The 20,638-nt window shown below is 36.1% G+C and overlaps 1 long non-coding RNA gene across 1 annotated transcript in view; it reads left to right on the top strand.

Moving 5' to 3' along the window:
• LOC118893923 overlaps positions 1-20,419 on the top strand; it is a 456,255-nt gene extending 435,836 nt beyond the window's left edge. The window contains exon 4 of the long non-coding RNA XR_005019636.1: positions 20,211-20,419. This is a non-coding gene — a long non-coding RNA (uncharacterized LOC118893923). The remainder of the gene's footprint in view (positions 1-20,210) is intronic.
• Positions 20,420-20,638: the final 219 nt, after the last annotated feature.

Genomic DNA, 20,638 nt, shown 5'->3' with positions numbered 1-20,638 from the left:
TGTCCTCTACCAACTTATTCTACCTCACATCAAACATGGACAGGCATGCATGCACGCGCACACACTCACACACCCACAATTACATTCAGGGGGATTTTAAAGTTTACGGGAAATAAAAAGCTATTAATGGAGTAGCAATTCACCTTTTCCTCTACTTTTAGCACTTTCATAGACTACTTTTAATATATTTTTCCCTAAATTTATATTTTAGTTTATGGAGTCTTTAGGGACAAGCTCTTCAAAAGAAAATTGCACAATTATCAAGGTTTGTATACTTCACTGACTCAGCCCAAAAGAGATGCCAATTTATGCCAGTTAAGATGAAGAACTTTGCAAAAATCACAAAGTCACAATGATTTTGGTCATAGTAGATCTGCTGAATGAGTCAATAAAACACAAAAGCAGGGCTTCTTTGTTCTCACCATTTATATAGAATCAATATGTTAAAAAAAGAAAAGCAACACCCACTCTAGATTTAAAGAGAAGAAATAACAAGAAGGGGATGGATGAGGAGAGTCAGAGTTAGAGGAACAGGGAAAACAACCATGAGCAGTAAGACTACTAAATCGTCTTCATTTATTCATATATGTAAAATGCTTCATTCATCCTAAGTACCATCATGGGTTGAGGCTACTAATCAAAATAAAATTCATGCAAATATATGTACATGATTTGCAGATGAGCCATGGCCTCCAGGTTTTTGGAAATTTGCCAGTATTGTTCTTGATAAAGCAAAGTTTAGGCCCTTCCTAAGCTCTGAAATTGTCATTTCTTTGTTAGAAATGCAGAGTTCATAAACAGTGATGAGGGAAGAGAGTGAAATTGGAGTGAGGGATTTTAACCTAGTGACAATCTTTATAAGAAGAACATACCCAGGTTTTCCTTACACCGCAGGAGTTATGAGCTCTGGAATATTTAAATATTTCCAAATATAAAAGAATCACATTCAGCACAAAATCAGTATGAAGGAATATGTTATTCTTTCATAAACAGATTTTTAAATTATAAGCAGATTGTGACTCTTTAAATTTCTGAGTATTAAAACAATTTTATAATTTAAAATTTATCTCATCAAATGTTCTATGGGATATTGTTAATTATAACTGTGTTATCTTCCTTTGTTCAAATGAGGGACAGACACTGCACAGCAATAATTGTATATTATTGGTTCCATATTGTTCCGGATTATTTGGTGATCTTGAAGGTGGACATGCTGTCCCTGAGAAATAGTGTCATGTATTTGTCAGGGTGAGTATTGGGTAAATAAGTAGGAATTAAGAGGGAATTAATAAAGTTTATAAAAATTCAATAAAATATTCATGAATATAGGGTACATTTTTCATTCAGCCATTCATTCATCCCACAAGTGTTATTAAGGTATTGAAGTAAGGTGCTAGGAACATAATGATTCATGAGATACAATCCCTACCTTTAAAGTACCAAAAACCCAGTGGAAAAGATAGACAAGTAATCAAAGTATAGGTGCATGTAATTAAAGACATAACAGAAGAGCACTGGGTGCTGTGGCTTGTCAAAGAAAAGTGCAAACCATTTTACACAGATGGCATTTATTTTAAAAAATCTCCAAAGATGGCTACCATCGTTTTCTTCCTTCCTTGTAGACATTTGGTGTTCCTTCCTTCAAGAGGTGGAAGAGTGTCTTTCCCCTCCTGCATAAGTCAGGGTTCCCCAGAAAAACAGAATCAATAATACACACCCACACGCACACACACACACACACACACACACACACACACACACATACAATCTCCTAAGATATTTATTTTAAAGACCATTTGAAGAATGTGACTTAAAGTCAACTTGAAGAATGAGAAAGAGCCAGTCTGACAAAGAGCAAAGAAATGAATGCTATAGACAAAGGTGTGGCAAGTGCAACGGACTTAGGTAGAAGAAGTTGGCAAGGTTAAAGCAGTGAAAGAATGTCAGTGTTTCCTGAGCAGAGTAACCCAAGAGAAGAGTGGGAAGATGAGACAAGAGAGGAAGGAGAGGCTTGTTTATGCAATACTTTTTAGGATATGGGAAGGAATTTGGCTTTTATTCTTATGACTATTGTAAATATGGGAGTGTATTAGCTTTCTATAACTGCTGTAACAAATTACCACAAATTTAGTTCTTAAAACAATACACATTTATTATCTTAACAGTTCTTGAGGTCAGAAGTCTGAAATGGCTCTCAATGGGCTGAAGTTAAGATATCAGCAGAGCTGTGATACTTTCTGGAGTCTCTTTGGGGTACCTATTTCCTTGCCTTTTCCAGTCTCTAGAGGACACCTGCATTCCTTGGCTTACGGCTGCTTCCTCCACCTTCGAAGTCCACAGCATAGCATCTTCAAGTCTCTTTCTGACTCTTCTTCCTCCCACTTTTGATTACGTTGAGCCCACTCAAACAATGCAGGAAAATCTTCTCATCTCAAGGTCAGCGGATTAGCAACCTTAATTCCACCTACAACCTGAATTCCCCTTTGTCAGATAACCTAACATATTCACAGGTTCTGGGGATTAGGATATGGACATCTTTGGGGGGCCATTATTCTTCCTGCAAAAAGATTAGCAAAGTGGGAGTCATCATGGAAGAAACGGCGGAGATGTCAGACTGGGTTGATTTTCATATAACCAGAAATTGTACCTATATCTATATTTATGTATATAGACACATCCAACTACAATGAGAGACTAACATTTTACTAAAATAAATCATTTTTAAATATTGAAAATAAGAAATCCTCCTAGTTAATTCTGATTGCCTAGTAAAGGCTTTTGTAACCAAGTCATGCAAGGGAATCTAGCTTTCAACCAGGCTTACAGAATACTCATAGAAGCTGAATGTATAGTTCAAATTATAATTTGACCATCAAAAATTCTGATTGGATGACTTTGGAGTCAATTTTATTAAAAAAAAAACAAAACTAGCAGTTCCTGGATTTTAGCGTTAACAATATCTTTTCTTGTTGGAAGCCTGTCTCTGGAAACAGGGATTTAAGAATGACTCTGCTACTCTGTTACCTTTGCAGAATACGCTGATGAGAGAAAGCTCCAGCTTTTCAAAGCCTACCTCTAAATCATGAACCATATCTTCAAAATGATTGAAATTCTTTTTGAGAAATTTTGGTAGAAAGGGGGTGAGACCAGGGTCTCACTGTGGTCAGAATTCTTCTCCTAAGAGGCACATATTTGACCAAAAATGTCTGCTTTACAATTTTTGGATTCAATAGTATTAATTTTATTTACTGCTCTATAGATCTGCTTTATTTTGATAAGTGTAACAAGACTCGAGGATTGATAAATATTTAAAGACATCCTTGTTGTAATGTTCAACCTAGCTAGAGCCATGCAATTTTGAGGTGAGGGAATTTACTTCCATCTGTTAGCTTTGTAAAACCCATGGTGACATTTTTAAAAAATCATATTTATTTGCTAGAAATAATTGTATTACTCCTGTTGGTTTATGAATTCCAAAAAGCGGAACCAAGAACCATTCCATTTGCCTCTGTCGGGTTTCACCTGCAGTACAGTTAACTGTAGGGAAATTCTCCTTTGTTGAGTTCCCCAAGTTTGCTAATGTTCCTGATTTTCCAGGAAGTGGTATTATTTACTATATATAAGGGTAGGACCTCATAAGTCATAGAATAGGTACAGATGAGTTTTTCAAAAGAATTTAGTGTGTGTTATTTCCACACTATCCTTTTAATTTAATTGTGGGCTTGCTATAACTAATTAACAAGATTTGTCTCTAAGTGTATTCTTTCTTACATATTTTGTTTATTTGATTCTATACTGGCGGGAAGTAGGTTGTAGTTATGCAAGTAACTACATTATACCATGAAAAGTAAAGAAGCTCAGTAAAAACATTTGAATGCTTTTGAACATTGTTCTAGACAGTTTTTCAGACAAAAACTACCAATATGCATTATTATTCTATATAATTATTATTCTTTACTTATAGGGTTACAATCTATAACAAGTTTGTGTGTGAAATATCTTTCTTGAATTTTGAGTGGTCAGAACCAGTTACAATGAGAAAAGTGTTTTATTTCAGTTTGTACAAATTTATTTTACTAAAATTAAGAATCTTGGAAATTATTTTTAAATTGGTCTGGCAGAGCAACACAATCAAAATATCAAATGCTTGTCAGGGAGATAACCTTTTACAACTTTATCAGATAGGGTAGCTGTTCACATGATTTGAGACACTGTCTCCAGTTCACAAGAGGTCTTTAAAAGACATCAATTTTTATAATTCAATTTAGTTTAACACATATGTTTATATCCTCATAACCTTATATAATTTATGGAAATAATAATAATTGATCTTCCCTATAAACCTAGCATAGGAAATTTAGCAAATTTTAAACGAGACTTGCCATAAAAAATTGTAACCAAGTAACATGCTTGCTGTGACAGAATGCAAAAATGGCCAGAGATTATTCTACCCCTTTATGCATCTTGCTCTTTGTAATGTGACTTTGCAGCTCTATCCATCAAGAGGTGGAATTCATTTTTCCACCTCTTGAATGTGGGCTTGGTTATGTGACTTGCTTTGGGCAAAAATGGATATTATCAAAGGTAACATAAAATGAAGCCAGAGAAACACTGCACACTGAGAACTTCTCTTGCGACTCTTAGGTATTTTGCCATGACTGAATAAGTCCATGTTAATGTGCTGGATGATGAGAGACTCATGCCAAAATCATCCCCCCCCTCAAAGTGATATCATACCTACTGCCAGATATGTGAACTAGGCTATCTAAAAATTTCTAGCACCAGACTGCTAGACCAGAGAAGAAGAACCAGCAGGCAAACCACAGAATCATAAAAAATTATAAATGTTTATTGTTTAAAGCAAATTTTTAACACAGCAAAAGCTAATGATGTAAAAACTGGTATCTGGAAGAGAGTGTTGCCCACTTTAGGTTTTGTTTCCATAACAATTTGCATATATATAATATTGGCTTTGGATTCAGGCTGTAGATGGAGGTTGAAAAACAATGAGGCAACTGTTAGTAGAGACTGAAAAAAATGGTAACCATGTTATGACACAGTAGAACATTTTGCAAAACTTTCATTTACAGGAACTTGGACAGAAGACCCTTTATAATAATACCTCTAAAAGTTCTAAGTTAAACATAAGAGCGCTCAGCAAGACAAATAGGCTCCTAATAAACTTAAGGACATTTTTTTTTCTACAGCAGCTTGCCACATCCAAAGTAGAGAGAGCCCTGCCTTGAAAAAATGTGGTTGCAAACTTTAGGAGTAGAGAATTTTAGGACTCACATGGAGTAGATGTGCCTCAGATTCATAGGCAATCCATGAAGTTTTAAAGACCAATATACTAACAAAAGAACTGCCTGCTTGGATGAAAGGGGATTGCAATAGTTCAAAAAGAAGTTAGATTTCTGGGCTTCTAACATTCTGTGGATAGAAATCAGCATGAGAATCACAGACATTTCTTACCCGAAGAGATGAAAACCGTAGAGGTGGAGTCAAGAGACTCAGAGGATTGTGGACAAACAAATTACTCTCAGGGAGCAGAAATGGACTCTAATCAAGGAACATCCCCAGACCCAGAGTTGGGGAACCTTTTAACATGTGCCTGGATGGATTATAGAATTGGTTCAGACCAAGGACTTCTCTGTGCCTCCCATTCCTTTCCTTTTTGATTAGAAGCAACTATTGCAGTTCTCTTGCTCCCTTCTCACCCGATTAGGTTAATTGGCAGCAGATAACTTACGTTTTTAGTTCACAGTTGTCTGGATGAAGAGCAGCTGCACCCAGTGAGCCACATCTACATTTAGACAAGAAGCAGATCATGAGAACTTGAACTTCAAGCCAGATGCCATAAATGGCATAACTGAATCAGACTTTTGGCATCTGGGAAGGGTGGGCATATGTTACACACAGTAAGAATAATTTGTGGCCAGAAGGTAGTCTGTGATAGATTGCAAAAATTGCTACAAATTTTCTATCTGTTTAGCATACCTCTTTGCATTCTGATTTTACAGCTCCTCCCATCAAGAGGTAAGTCTGTTTCTTGAATCTGGGCTTGGTCACGTGACTGGCTTTGGCCAATGACATACTAACAAATATGATACAAGCACAGACTCTAAAGGACTTGCGTACTGGAACTTGTTCCCATTTTCTGTACTTGGAACTCTGCAACTACGACCACATCAACAGTCCTAGCCTGTTGGATGATGATAGTCAAGTCGTCTCCATCACCACAGGTGACATTGAGCCAACTGCCTGAGGCCATCCTAGAGCATCCAGCTTCAGCTGAGATAGCCAGACAAGAGAAACTGCTCACCTAATCCATTATCTCATATAAAATAGTAAAAGTATTATTGTTTGAAGCCACTAAATTTTGAGGTGTTTTGTGATCCATTAAAAGCTAACTGATATACTGTATTCCTCACTGCAGTAAGATAGAAGATGCATAGTTCATTTAAGAAAAAGTCAATAAGCCAATGTAATTCATTGAAAGAGTTATCTTGATTAAAAGGGATAGTACACAAATGAGAATGCTTATAGTTCTTCCAGATTTATTTGTCAAATATGAACAAAGAAGCTTTCACTAGTTCATTTAATGACTGTTAATAGCTTAATGGTCATTTAAAAGTATTTTTTCATGTCTAGAAATCAACCTTTAGCATCACAGTTTGACTTTTCCTGAACATGCAGCGAAAGATTCTTTTTCTTTATGGGACAACACATTTAAAGCACAAAAATTCAGTTTTTTTACTTATCTCCTTTAAACTTAAGAAATCATAATATAGTTTATTAATCCCTTCCTGAGGAAGGCAAAACTATACCAATTTGCTTTCTCAGGAAATATTTAACGTGCATACAATGAAAGGATCTTATCAAATTTTGGTCAGGCTAGAGAACTTTTGTGTTGCCTCATGCCTCCAGAATATGCCATTTTTCCTAGTGTTGAACCTTGAATATTTATTTAGATTGGATTGGAGTGTATAAGCTAAGAAAGTGTGGGGTATGGAGTTTATCACTAAAGAATATTTCTACCTATTTTTTCCATATAAAAGAAAATTATAGACTTTTAAAGATTTCTTGAGCAGTATAATTAACAGAAAGTCATGAAGCTCCATCCAAACCAGAAGATCATTATCATTCCATTTACCTTCTTTATCAATATACTTTTCAGGCTCCTTCAAATAAATGTTGACATCAAAGCAAGGCCCTTTGTTCTCTAAGCCATGCCAAATCTGCTTCTATTTCTTTATTTGCACATCTTTCCATCCTTTTGACAATAGATCTACCTGTTTTATTAGGTATCCCTATAGTTCATGAAAATGAGAGTCTTATGATCTATAAACTTTTAAGGATATTTCCAAATGAAAATGACATTAGTGGGGCTTCCCTGGTGGCGCAGTGGTTGAGAATCTGCCTGCCAATGCAGGGGACACGGGTTCGAGCCCTGGTCTGGGAAGATCCCACATGCCGCGGACCAACTGGGCCCGTGAGCCACGATTACTGAGCCTGCGCGTCTGGAGCCTGTGCTCCGCAACAAGAGAGGCCACGATAGTGAGAGGCCCGCGCACTGCGATGAGGAGTGGCCCCCGCTTGCCGCAACTGGAGAAAGCCCTCACACAGAAACGAAGACCCAACACAGCCATAAATAAATAAAATTTAAAAAAAAATGACATTAGTAAAAGGAAGTAGAATTGCAGACCTTGGATTGTACGAAGCTAAGTCCCTTTCTTCTGTAAAACTGACAGAGGCTTTTCTGAGTCACAAGCAATGAAAAGTGATTGTGTTAGACAACTTAAGAAGGATTGATTACCGGAAGGGAGAGAAAGGTAGGAACCACAAATCATTTCCATGTTCCTGATGTTAGCAACTTAGAAGAAAGTTTTGCTGATATTAATGGGAAGGAAAATGAAGGAGGAAAAGATTTAAGGGAAGAGGAAAATGAAGAGTCAGTTTTGGATATATTACATTTTAAGAGCTTGTGATACATCCAAACAGAGACATCAGGTAGGGAAATGGATATATGAGTCTGGATCTCAGAAGAAATTTCAGGGCTGGATATATAAATTTGGGAGACAATAAAGCTAATGGAATAGATGAGATGACTCAGAGAGAGAGAGAGTTTAGGGAGAGACCACAATGAGGCTTAAAACCGAAGCCTAAGAAATCATTTGACATAAACTCACAGAAGGCCAAGTATTTGGATGCTTTTATATTTTTATTTAAGACACTGACATACTCAAAGGAATTCTACAGGAGGTGAGAAATATGTACTAGGATTAGTCAATAATGATGCGTTTATCACAATAGTAGAAGACCAGGAATGATTTACCTAAGCTGGAAAATAATTGAGTAAATTATGAACAACCTTATGATATTTCAATTGAGTGTAAAAATCTCATTGTAGTAGAATTTTTTGGCATGGAAAATTGTTGACAACATATTAATAAGAGGGAGAAATAGACTGTACATTCTTTATGTAGAATAAAATATTATTTGAAAATAAATAACATAATATAAAAAAAGACTAGAAGTACACGTAGAAATATTGAGTGGTTATTCCTCGGCACTGTGAATATAGATGTTTCTGTGTTTTTTTTCTTTGCTTTGTGGTAAAAGTTTACTGCATTGAGCACAACCATGCTTAAAAAAAGATTCTCTGAAGAGTTAAAATAGAAAAGAATAATAATAGTAATAATAATAATACACCAAACATTTGCAACAAAGGAGATGTAGGAGGAAATGTCTGTGAAAATGACATTAGAGTTTTTGAGTGCTTGATTTTTGCTAGGTACTATGCTATGCTAAGTGCTTTATGTGGACTATCTCATGCAATTCTTATAAAAATCATGTAAGATGGTTGACTATTATTATTAGCTTTTTTAAAGTTTTAAGAAAATTTTATTAAGACTATTTTTAAGAGCAGTTTTAGGTTCAGAGCAAACTTTGGGGGAAGGTAGAGATCTTCCATATACCTCCTGCCTCCATATCTGCATAACTTCCCCCATTATCCACATCCCCCGCAAGAGTGGTACATTTGTTGCTATTGACGAGCCTACATTTACACATCATAACCACCCAAAGTCCAGTTTACATTATTGTTCACTCTTGGTGTTGTTCATTCTATGAGTTTAGATAAATTTATAATGACATGTATCCATCATTATGGTACCACACAGACTATTTTCACTGCCCCCTAAATACTCTGTGCTTCACCCATTCATCCCTCACTGCTCCCAACCCCCAGAAACCTCTGCTCTTTTTACTGTTTCTATAGTATTGCCTTTTCCAGAGTGTCACATATTTGGAATCATGCATTCTGTAGCCTTTTACTTCTTTCACTTAGTAATATGCATTTACAATGTCTCCATGTCTTTTCATGGCTTGATAGCTCATTTCTTTTTAGTACCGAATAATATTCCATTGTCCAGATGCATCACAGTTTGTTTATCCATTCACCTACTGAAGGACATCTTGGTTGCTTCCAAGTTTTGGCAATATGAGTAAAGATGCTCTACATCTGTGTGTAGGTTTTTGTGTGGGCATGTTTTCAACTACCAAGGAGCGTGACTGCTGGATCATATGGTAAGAGTATGCTTGGTTTTGTAAGACAGTACCAAACTGTCTTCCAAAGTGACCATGCCACTTTGCATTCCTACCAGCTATTATTACCTTTTAACAGTTGAAAAACATGAAGATTAGAGAGTTTACATTACTTGACCAATATCACACAACAAAAAGTTAGAAGAGCTGGGATTTGTGCACAAACATGTTTAATTCCAGAGACAGCGCTGCTCATATCCAGGACACACGTATAGTGGGAGTGAGAGTCTTCCACTTCCTGATGACTACCTCAGTGGTTGAAGGGAGTAGAGATTAATCATTTGTCTTCATTTCTCCAATAAAACAAGCTGTATCTACACCAGAGTCCAAATAAGCACCCACATAGAAATAATGCAATGTATCAATATTTACTTATAAACTCCTTTTTTTTAACCTTACTCCTAATTATAATGTCATATACAAAAATTTATTTGTGGGTATGGATTAACATGATAATGAAGACAGTTTTTGAGGACAATGAGAACGTAGACGTGACCTCAGAGATAGTCTGGTAATCTCATTTTGCAGATGGAAATGTTCAACTCAAAGTGAAAAATCTGGCCAATATAACATCAAAAATAGAAACGAGGTCTACAACATCCCAATCTGGGGCTCTTTTCTTCAACTGTTCTGTAAGTGTGATCTGGGGGTCCATGGGACCTTTGCAGGGATCCATAAGGCCAGAGTCTTTACACAGTAATACCCACATGTTATTAATATTTGCCTTGCTTACTCTCATTCCCTCACTAGCTTACAGTAGTTTTCCAGAAGCTGCACTGTCTATGACTTCAGAACAGATTGAAGGCAAAAGCAGATATGCAAATATAGCCAATTAAGCCAGTCAATAAAAATATTTATAAAAATGTGAAACAATGCCATTCTTCTCAATTATATATATATTTTTGGAAAATAGCACACTTTTTCATAAAAATGTATTGTTTATGTTAACATGCAATCTGTTTATTACTTATATTTTAGTAAATTAAGCATTTCCAAAGTTTCTCAGTTTTAATTTCTAATAGAGTAAATAATAATAGGTATAATCTACATAAATGTACTTGGCATCCTCAGTAATTTTTAATAAATTAAAGGGGTCTTAAGGTCAAAAGTTTGACAACTGCTGTATTAGAGAACATTTACTTAAAATATTTTTAAGCACTGTGCTTACTAGGAAAACGGTATTACTTTAATATATATTGCATTTAAGTGTTTCACGTGTTTATATATTCTAAGATTTTTTTTCCTTAAACTTCTTATATTTGTGACCAAAAAAAGACCTTCATATTGTAGTGAAATTTACCTTGTATCTACAAATTCCATATTGCAATGTTTAATCATGCTATACAATGATTAAATTAAATCTTACATAAATGTATCCTCTTCTTATTTTCCTACAAAATATTTCAGCACAGAAAGCAATTTTATAACCTAAGTTAGATTACTTCTCATCTTTATTACTAATTTAAATCATATTTCTTGAAGTTAAAGAAGCATATTGTTTCAGGAAAATTAGATGCTTTCCCTTGGTATTATGGCATGCTTAAAATATATGCTAATATTGCAGTGAGAATCATTATTGGGTTTTTCTATATAGTGCTGAAAGGAAAAACAATTAAAACTGCTTTAGAGTATCAATAATTCATGAGGGAAAAGTCTATCCCTGCTAGACTATATCTTAAAAAAAATCCTAGTAAGACAAGAGAGAGCCTCATGAGTCTTTCCCAGGAGAGAAGCCCTTCCTTTTATGAGGTAGTTCATTTCAAGCTTCCCATGGGCTTCTAAAATAGCTATATGTCTTCCTATTCTTAATTTGTCTTCTCCATAAGTTAAAAGTAGAAATGAAGCTTTAACAAGAAGCCACTTGTAAAAGTAAATGAATGAATGAATGTCTAGGGAATACCTTCTGCATCTTTTTGATTACCCAGCATAGCACCTAGCATGATGCCCTCTATGTTAAAAGAGCCAGTAGACAGTGTTTAGACATTCCATCCCCACCTATGTTTTAGATTTCCATCCCTCCAGCTCTGCTTCTTAAATCTCCCACTTGCTTGAAACCTGGGGTTTCCTAAATGATTTCCAGGCCTGCTGTCATATCCGATTTTTAATAGGAATCTCTAAAGTGAACTATAATTTGAAAATACGTAATCGAGGACACTGTGGGATTCTCAGCTTTAGGCAATATGTTCTGTTGGGTAAAAGAAAGCTCTGGCAAACAGCAGACCCAGATTCTTTCACCAGCTGTGCTCCCGACTTGTTCTATAATTTCAATCAAGTCACTCTGGCAACCATTGTCTGTCTATTTCAGTAGTGGAATCTACAGAAGTCCTAGCCTGCCTGACTCCCTAACAATGATCATGTGAGGATTAATGAGATAAAGGCTGTAGAAATATTTCGTTCCCTTGGGGAAAAACACTCTGAAAATAAAGGTATTAGAGAAAATCTCTGGATATGGCTTTCAAGAACTCAGATTCCCAAGTCTCATGTTGTATGCATGTTTTCTGGCAATTAGATCATTATTGCTTTTTCGCCTGTAATAAAAACAATACCAAAAAGCAATCTCCTTTTGAAATAGAGCAAAGAAAGAAGATTTTTCTTCTGTTTCTTTCATTTACAGTGTATTTTCTGAATATAAGCATACTGCGTTATAGTGCAAGTTGGCAGTTTTACCCTCAAATACACTCACATCTGTTGACTGGACCTCAGTTTTACACACCCAATTGCACATTGTTTAATTGCCCATCTCTGCCAGTAGCATAAATATATATTTATATTAGTAAGCTCTTGTATATGTTTTACATGTATATATACATGTATTGACTCTGCTTTTATTGAGTTCTTGGGCTGCATATTTTTTAAAACATGGTTCTGTCTGTGCTTTTTAACAGAAATAAACCCCCTCAAGCTTTCTGTTTAAAATCATGCCCACAGGCATAGACTGAGAGGCATGCCTGCTATGATTTCACCTTCCCATACTTCAAAAGAATGTGTGCATGTTTGCGTTTGGGGAATGGATGAGGTAGGGAAAGGAGGTTAGGAAGAAAATCCTTTGTGAATGTAAAATATTCCCAGTGTATTCAGCATCTAAATATCTGAATTCAATTCTTTCACATGGTTCTTCAGTTTAAAATGTTGGGCTTTGACTATTTTATCGTGGCCTAATTTCATATTATCCCATCACCAAATACCCTTGGAACAGTTTTTCTTTTGCATCAATCTCTCAAAAAATGGATAAATTGCTCTAAATTCCACATTAAAGCTAACAAAAGCTTTTGAAGAAGTTACAAAGTATTGAAAAATAAGATTTAGCATGAAAATGCCTTCCGAATAAACCACAAAAATGCCCTCTGTGATTGTCTGTGATGAGGGAACCTGCTGGCCACATGGTAATGACGTGAGGAATTCCAACAGCTCCCTCTGAGTTGGGGAGATAATTGCTTCAGTAGAGTTCATAAACTTGCAAGCTCAATTCATCCAGTGAAAAATCCTAAATAAAATGTCACTGGAAAATAAAATCTCTACACATGGATGTCTGCTGCTTTACAGCACAGAGACCTACTACTCTGGAGACTTGTCAGTTTTGAAATCTAAAGTAATGCATTATCCTACAGGGCTTGGTCCATGCCAGCTAAAACAGATGTAGCATATTTGTTTCTGGAGTGTGCTCTGCTGGGGAAAAATACCTCTTTTTTTTTTTTCCTTTCTCATTTAGAGACTGAAGGTTATGAAAATAAAACTTGCTTTTGGATTGTGATTTATGCTGCATTTCAATATTGGACAAATGTGCATGACTGCTTTACAGGTGCCTGAAAATAGAGTATTAACACAGGATCATTGTTACAATTCATATTGTGGTATTAGTACTTTCTGCTATTGCAAAGTGGCATTGTTTTAATATAAGAGGACATAATAAAAACATAACATAGTCAAGAAAGAATTAACCATATATGGCAAACATTCAACTTATCACTAATGTCCTAGCCAGAAAACAAACCCTAAACATCAAAGTAACTGTGAAATTCACATTTGTTCATAGACTGTGAAATGAAATTCATTGCTAATATTCTAAAGCTTTTAGAGTAGTTTTAAAAACACTCCAAAACTGAATAATGGTTACATCCTTTATGTAAATTAATGTCCCCTTCCCCCCAAAAAGAAAAACCTGCATAAGTCGAAGAATACATATTAAAGTCTATCCCCTAAAACAAATCAGAACTAAATCATACACACTTAGATAGAATTTAAATTCTTTAAAATTTTCATGTTAATTTCATTGATAGGGTATATTAGATCTTTTTCTTTTTATTGGAGTAAAATTGCTTTACAATGTTGAGTTACTTTCTGCTGTACAATGAAGTGAATTAGCTATATGTATACCTATATCCCTTCCCTCTTGGCCTCCCTCCCCACCTTCCACCCCTGCATCTAGGTCATCACAGAGCACCGAGCTGAGCTCCCTGTGCTATACAGCAGGTTCCCACTAGCTATCTATTTTACACATGGTAGTGTATTTATGTCAAACCTAATCTCCCAATTCATCCCACCCTCCCCCTCCCCTCTGTGTCCACATGTCTGTTCTCTATGTCTACGTCTCTATTCCTGCCCTACAAATACATTCATCTGTACCATTTTTCTAGATTCCACATATATGTGTTAATATACAATATTTGTTTTTCTCTTTCTGGCTTACTTCACTCTGTATGACAGACTTTAGGTCCATCCACATGTTACAAATGGCCCAATTTCATTCCTTTTTATGCCTGAGTAATATTCCATTGTATATATGTACCACATCTTCTTTATCCATTCATCTATCATTGGACATTTAGGTTGTTTCCAAGTCCTGGCTATTGTAAATAGTGCTGCAATGAACATTGGGGTACATGTGTCCTTTTGAATTATGGTTTTCCCAGGGTATATTATATCTAAAAGCTGATGTAAGTTTGAGATTAATTTTCCCTTCTTGTTAGAAAATCTATCAGTTACTCATTTTACATACAAAATCTTCTTAACTTATGTGATCTACTCTTTCTTGCTTCAATTATAGAAATAAATCAGTGCTGAGAGGGAGGCATTCTAATGGAAACAATGCAAGAGTGTCAAAAAATAATGTGATTTATCTCAAAGGAAGTAAAAACCAGGGAAATACTATTCTAGAAGCCTAAAAAGAAAGTGAGTCATATTCTCCCAGAGTTTATACTGGGCCATGGTGGTTAGACAAGCAACCTTGGAAGTTAGTGGCTACTGTAACACCACATGACCTCTTACTAGATAATGTGTTACAGTAAAATAAATAGTAATCTTAGAATCAAAAAAGCTTTTTTTTTTTTTTAATTTCAAAGATGGACATCTATGTCTTGACTTCTTTTCTTATTTTAAGGGAAAAACTTGCACTTGCTCTCTGGGTTTCCCATTTTCTTCTGAAAGGTACTTCTTAGTATACTTATGATGAAGTTGACTCTTGCTGAGGAAAAAGAAACAGTGTCGCAGAATTTAAATTGCATTTTCAGGAAGAAAAGAGGGAAGCGCTCAGCTGTTGGCTGTCCACACCCTACCCTACATCCAGGATGTACTCTTGTATTACAGGGTGTGGACAGCTGACTGCTGAGTGCTTCCCTCTTCAATATCAAAAAAACAAACAATCAAATTAAACAATGGGCAGAAGACCTAAATAGACATTTCACCAAGGCAGACATACAGGTGGCCAAGAGGCACATGAAAAGATGCTCAACATCACTAATTAGTAGAGAAATGCGAATCAAAACTACAATGAAGTATCACCTCACGCTGGTCAGAATGGCCATTATCAAAAAAATCTAGAAACAATAAATGCTGGAAAGAGTGTGGTGAAAAGGAAATCCTCCTGCACTGTTGGTGGGAATGTAAATTGATACAGCCACTATGGAGAAGAGTATGGAGTTTCCTTGAAAAACTAAAAATAGAACTACCATACGACCCAGCAATCCCACTACTGGGCATATACCCTGAGAAAACCAAATTCAAAAAGAGTCACGTACCACAATGTTCATTTCAGCACTATTTACAATAGCCAGAACATGGAACCAACCTAAATGTCCAACAATAGATGAATGGATAAAGAAGATGTGGCACATATATACAATGGAATATTACTCAGCCATAGAAAGAAAAGAAATTCAGTTATTTGTAGTGAGGCGGATGGACCTAGAGTCTGTCATACAGAGTGAAGTAAGTCAGAAAGAAAAACAAATACCATATGCTAACGCATATATATGGAATCTAAAAAAAAAAAAGGTACGATGAACCTAGTTGCAGGGTAGGAATAAAGATGTAGACGTAGAGAATGGACTTGAGGACACAGTGTGGGAGGCAGAAGCTGGGGCGAAGTGAGAGTAGCATTGACATACATACACTACCGAATGTAAAATAGTTAGCTAGTGGGAAGCAGCAGCATAGCACAGGAAGATCGGCTCGGTGCTTTGCGATGACCTAGAGGGGTGGGATAGGGAGGATGGGAGGGAGGCTCAAGAGGGAGGGGATATGGGGACATATGTATGCATATGGCTGATTCACTTTGGTGTATAACAGAAACTAACACAGTATTGTGAAGCAATTATACTCCAATAAAGATCTATTAAAAAAAAAAGAAAGAGTACATCCTAAGAGCATCCCCTCAAATTGCCTTGTGATCAGTAGGAGGAGTAAGGGCTTATGACCCTGGGAAAATAGAGGGGAAGGTGAACTTGGTAATCATAAGTTAGCAAAGATCAAGCAGACAGTTTTAGAATGTTCATAGCATTTGTCCAGTAAAGATGAAGTGAAGGAACTCAGAGTTGTGTGCAGTGATGCCCTATATTGGAGAGGCTGATTTATAGAAAGCTATTTCATCAGTTCAAGTGCTTTAAATATGCAGTACATCAAAACGTAATATACTAGAAGCTATTGGTGCCACTTCTGGATCTCCAAGAATTTTTCTTACTGGCTGCTGCAGGAACTGCTGCTTAGATATAGGATTGGAGCCACCTTGCTCCCAACCTTAGGCATCCAGGTGACTATTGTCGGGATATATAAGCCCTCCTCTCTTACCTAATGAGCACATTTTTCCTGGGAACATTCCCATGAGAAATCACTTGCACAGGAATTCCCATTATAGGAACTGCTTCCATGGCACCCTCTCTAAGACACATATACCAAAATTGGCAAAGTTCTCAATGTACTAAGTGAAGGAAGAGTTTTCCAACTTCATAGTCCTTTGCAACCCAACCACACAATGTGAGAGCTGGCAATGACCATATAATCCATTTACTGTTAAGTAAATTTAGGAAACTAAGGTCCCAAAGTGACTTGTACAAAGTCACTCAGAAATTTAGCGAAAGGGTCAGGACTATGACTCCAAATCCCTAACTACCAGTCTGGTGCTTATTTCACTTCAATATCACAAGAGTGTTTTTGAAATGTATTCCCTTTTCGTGACTTACAATTCACAAAATTATTTGCAGAATCGCTGTTTTCGCATCTTGCTGTGAAAACTGTCCTTCTCTGATGAAAGACTCAAGCATGTCAGCTCAATAATAAAAAAGTATTCTGACTAAAAATGGGGAAGATCAGACGTGGGCCACTTTTGTAATAATCAAAATACAATTAATTAATTAATTAATTAATTAATTAAAAAAAAAAAACCCTAACATTCACTGAAGTCTTACTATGAACTAGGTCCTCTGCCAGTTGTGTTACATGTATTATTCCATGGTATACTTAGAACAGCCTAATGTGGCAGGTACTATTATAATCTCCTGTTTAGTGGTGGGGAAACAAGGCTCAGAGATGAAAATGTATATGTAGCTTTTTGTATTAAAGTCAGGGTCAAGGCCAGATCTGATTTACCCATCCTTGTCTTCATAATCTCCAGGTTGCATAATCTCTGTAGGCTCCCAGAAGAACATCGTGCAACAGAGGAGTCTCGGTGATCCCTAGAACACCGCCTTTTACCTTCTGTCATTAATGGCAATTGTGTGATGAGATTAACCAAGGAAAGCATGGCAAGCAACTGAAAAAAAGGGTCTTTATTTGGATGAACATATTCAAGAGAACAATTTGCACCTTTCTTAAAGTAAAACTAATGCATATTATTTCTGCCCTGATCAATAAGTAATATTATTGTACTTATTGATTTATTATTCTATCAGGGAAATAATCAGTTGATGAATATTTCAGAACCATAATAGTTACATTATACTGCAACAGGCTAGAATGTCAGCCCCTGTCTTGGAATATCCCAGGATGGTAGCCAATTTTAATTGGTAGCTATGTGTGACTTTATAAACCTTCCTGACTGACAATGCAAACCTAAGTCCCTACTACAAAATATGACATTATCTGAGTAATGGGTAATGGGGGCTATGGGTTGTAAAAGCAATCATTTACCATGGTTCCACCAGGAGGGCCTCATCTCAGAGTGGCCACTGACTCTGAAATAGTGAAATAGTTTGATCATTGGATTTGGTTTGCTCTAATTGGAATACCAATTCATATTTTGTGACCGGTTTTTAACAGGGATTCATTTCATGAACAGAATAGCAATATACATTCTTTTTTATTTTAAATTAATAATTAAATGAATAAACGTCATGCAATTTGTATTTATAAATTATGTATAAATAAAACATTTTAAACTCACTCTGATGGAAAATTCAAGGTTAAATGTTTATAGTCCAGAATTCTGCATTTTTCGGTCCCAGTTTTAACTCAGTACGTTATGATCTACCACAATCTATGAATATTTGCATTTCTTTTTCCCCAAGTAAGTCTTAATAGTTTATACCTTATAACTATCTAAAAATTCTAGAGGGAAAGATACCAAAAGCATCTTTTATTATTATTTTTAAAAACTAGTAATAGAAACTCCATCCTGCCATGAGTTGTTACAGTTGATTGACAGTTTGGCCTGTTTTCACAGAGTGTCCTGCATGTGTCCTGTGGATGGTCCCCATGCTCATCCCAACACCCCAGTACGATTATACTCACTTCCATGCATCTGCTCTTATACTGGGGAAAGGGAAGGCATGAAAGTCCAATGGACAATCCCTGGGATGACAGTCTAGCAAAAATAAAGATATCAAAAAGTTTTGATAGTTGCTTGAAGATTAGCAAACTAGAAAAAATAAAAGTAACAATATCATTCTCAAAGGTCATTGATAGTTAATTTGTGTCAGGTAGTGTAGAAAGAAAAATTGGGAGAGTGAATTCTGAGGGAAAATATATCTAACCCATGGCATCTGTACTGACCACTGTTTGAGAATCGGTTGGTTCTAGAGCAACTATTTATAAGATGGCTCAAGATCATTTTTACAGGAATCGTGTTCCATGATAAATTCACCTTTGCTGAATGTCAATGTCAGCCAGCCACCCAGGATAAACATTTACTATGAAAACATCCTGTCAACCACCATATGTACTATTCAACCTCGACACAGCCAGGTCTCCAATTTATTTGCACCATTTGTATAGAATTAGTTTACGTTTTGCCAACTCCAATCTAATTGTAGACCTTTTAAGAAATCTTCACTCAGGAGGTTTTAACTGTAGTATGCTAGAAAGGGTGCTCTTACCTGATAATTAGGAGATCTGGATTTTGTTCCCCATTTTGACACAGCTAACCATCCCTTTGGGGCAAATCACTTAAACTCTCAAAGCTTCAACTTCCTCATCTGTAAAATAGGTTGGCTGAAGTGATTACTCGTTATGGCCTGCCATTCTGTGATGAAGATATCAATCTGAGAGCTTTTACTTCCATAGCAATTGGATTGTAGCAGCCCTGGCTCTATAAAGCCGGAAAGAATGAAAAGAGGCCTAGAAGAAAATTAAAGAGCTGAAAGGACTTTCTACCCTAAGGGCTTTCTACCCTAACCAAAGTGTTAGTTTCCTTAGTACCCTGGGCATATTCTTATTAGTTTCATCAGCAGTTTACGAGCATTTCTCTGACTCTTTGATATTTTAACTCCTATGTCTTCTTTAAACATTGTGTCTTGCACCTTGAAAATGACAGATACAATAATGTTAATGAAGATGCTCTTGAAAGAAGACCAAGAAAAGCAAATTCATCAGTAGTGTTATTGGAGATCACCATTCCTAATTTCATGCTAAAAAAGCATCACTAGAAAAAAATTATTCCTGAAATACTGTGCTCTCATTTGACTTAGATTTAAAAAAATTTTTATCTTGTGAAGCATATTGCTCATGTTTGTGTCAAGGTTGCCCTCATTATGCCCAATCACTTTTTAACTACATTTGGCTGAGGATTAGTGTAGAATAACGCAATATCTAAAGTTATCTGTTTGCATATGGTTCCTTCAGGAGGGATTCAAAGTATACAATTATTGTGTTTATACAAAAGACAACCTTCTGTTTCCCCTAAACCTAAATATGTTTTTCTAAATGCACCCTCAAAATCAGTGCTTGCTTCTACACAAACAAACTGCCGGTCTTTCTCAATCTAATATTATATTGGAATAGCAAGCATTGTTTAGACACATAATCATGCTACTACTAACTGTTGCTATAAAAATGAAGTTTAATCTTTGCACAATTTCCATTGCTTTTCCTTTGAAATCTGGTGTTTATTGCAACAGAATTTCAGATTTTGCAACATGAGAGTCTGAAAGACAGGCCAACACAGGCGGCTCTTTGGAAACAAGAGACCTGGTACTTCCAACAGTCAAAAAGCTGGCTAAACACCAGGAAGAGGGAAAAGACACATCAGGTAGGTTGTGTTGATTCCACAGACCTCTTTTGATTCTCTGCTAGAGGACTTCTTTTGACAAAGAATGGACTTTTTTTGGGGTGGGGGCGTGCATTGGTCTGTGTTTTTGTCAACCATACTCTCCTGGAAGAGACTTTGACCATCTGGATGTGGTTTTTGTTTCTATGAGAAGGAACTTTTGTGTCCTTGACATGCCACTAGTATAAATAAATGCTCAATGAGAACATGGATCAAGATGTTATATATTTCCAGGTCAGATTAGGACAAATACTAGAAGTTATTTGGTGTGTACAATTA

The sequence above is a fragment of the Balaenoptera musculus genome, chromosome 4 (genome assembly GCF_009873245.2).
Source record: "Balaenoptera musculus isolate JJ_BM4_2016_0621 chromosome 4, mBalMus1.pri.v3, whole genome shotgun sequence".
NCBI classification, from domain to species: Eukaryota; Metazoa; Chordata; class Mammalia; order Artiodactyla; family Balaenopteridae; genus Balaenoptera; species Balaenoptera musculus.
The sequence above is the reverse complement of the archived record's forward strand: the minus strand, read 5'-3'. Positions and strand labels throughout refer to the sequence as shown.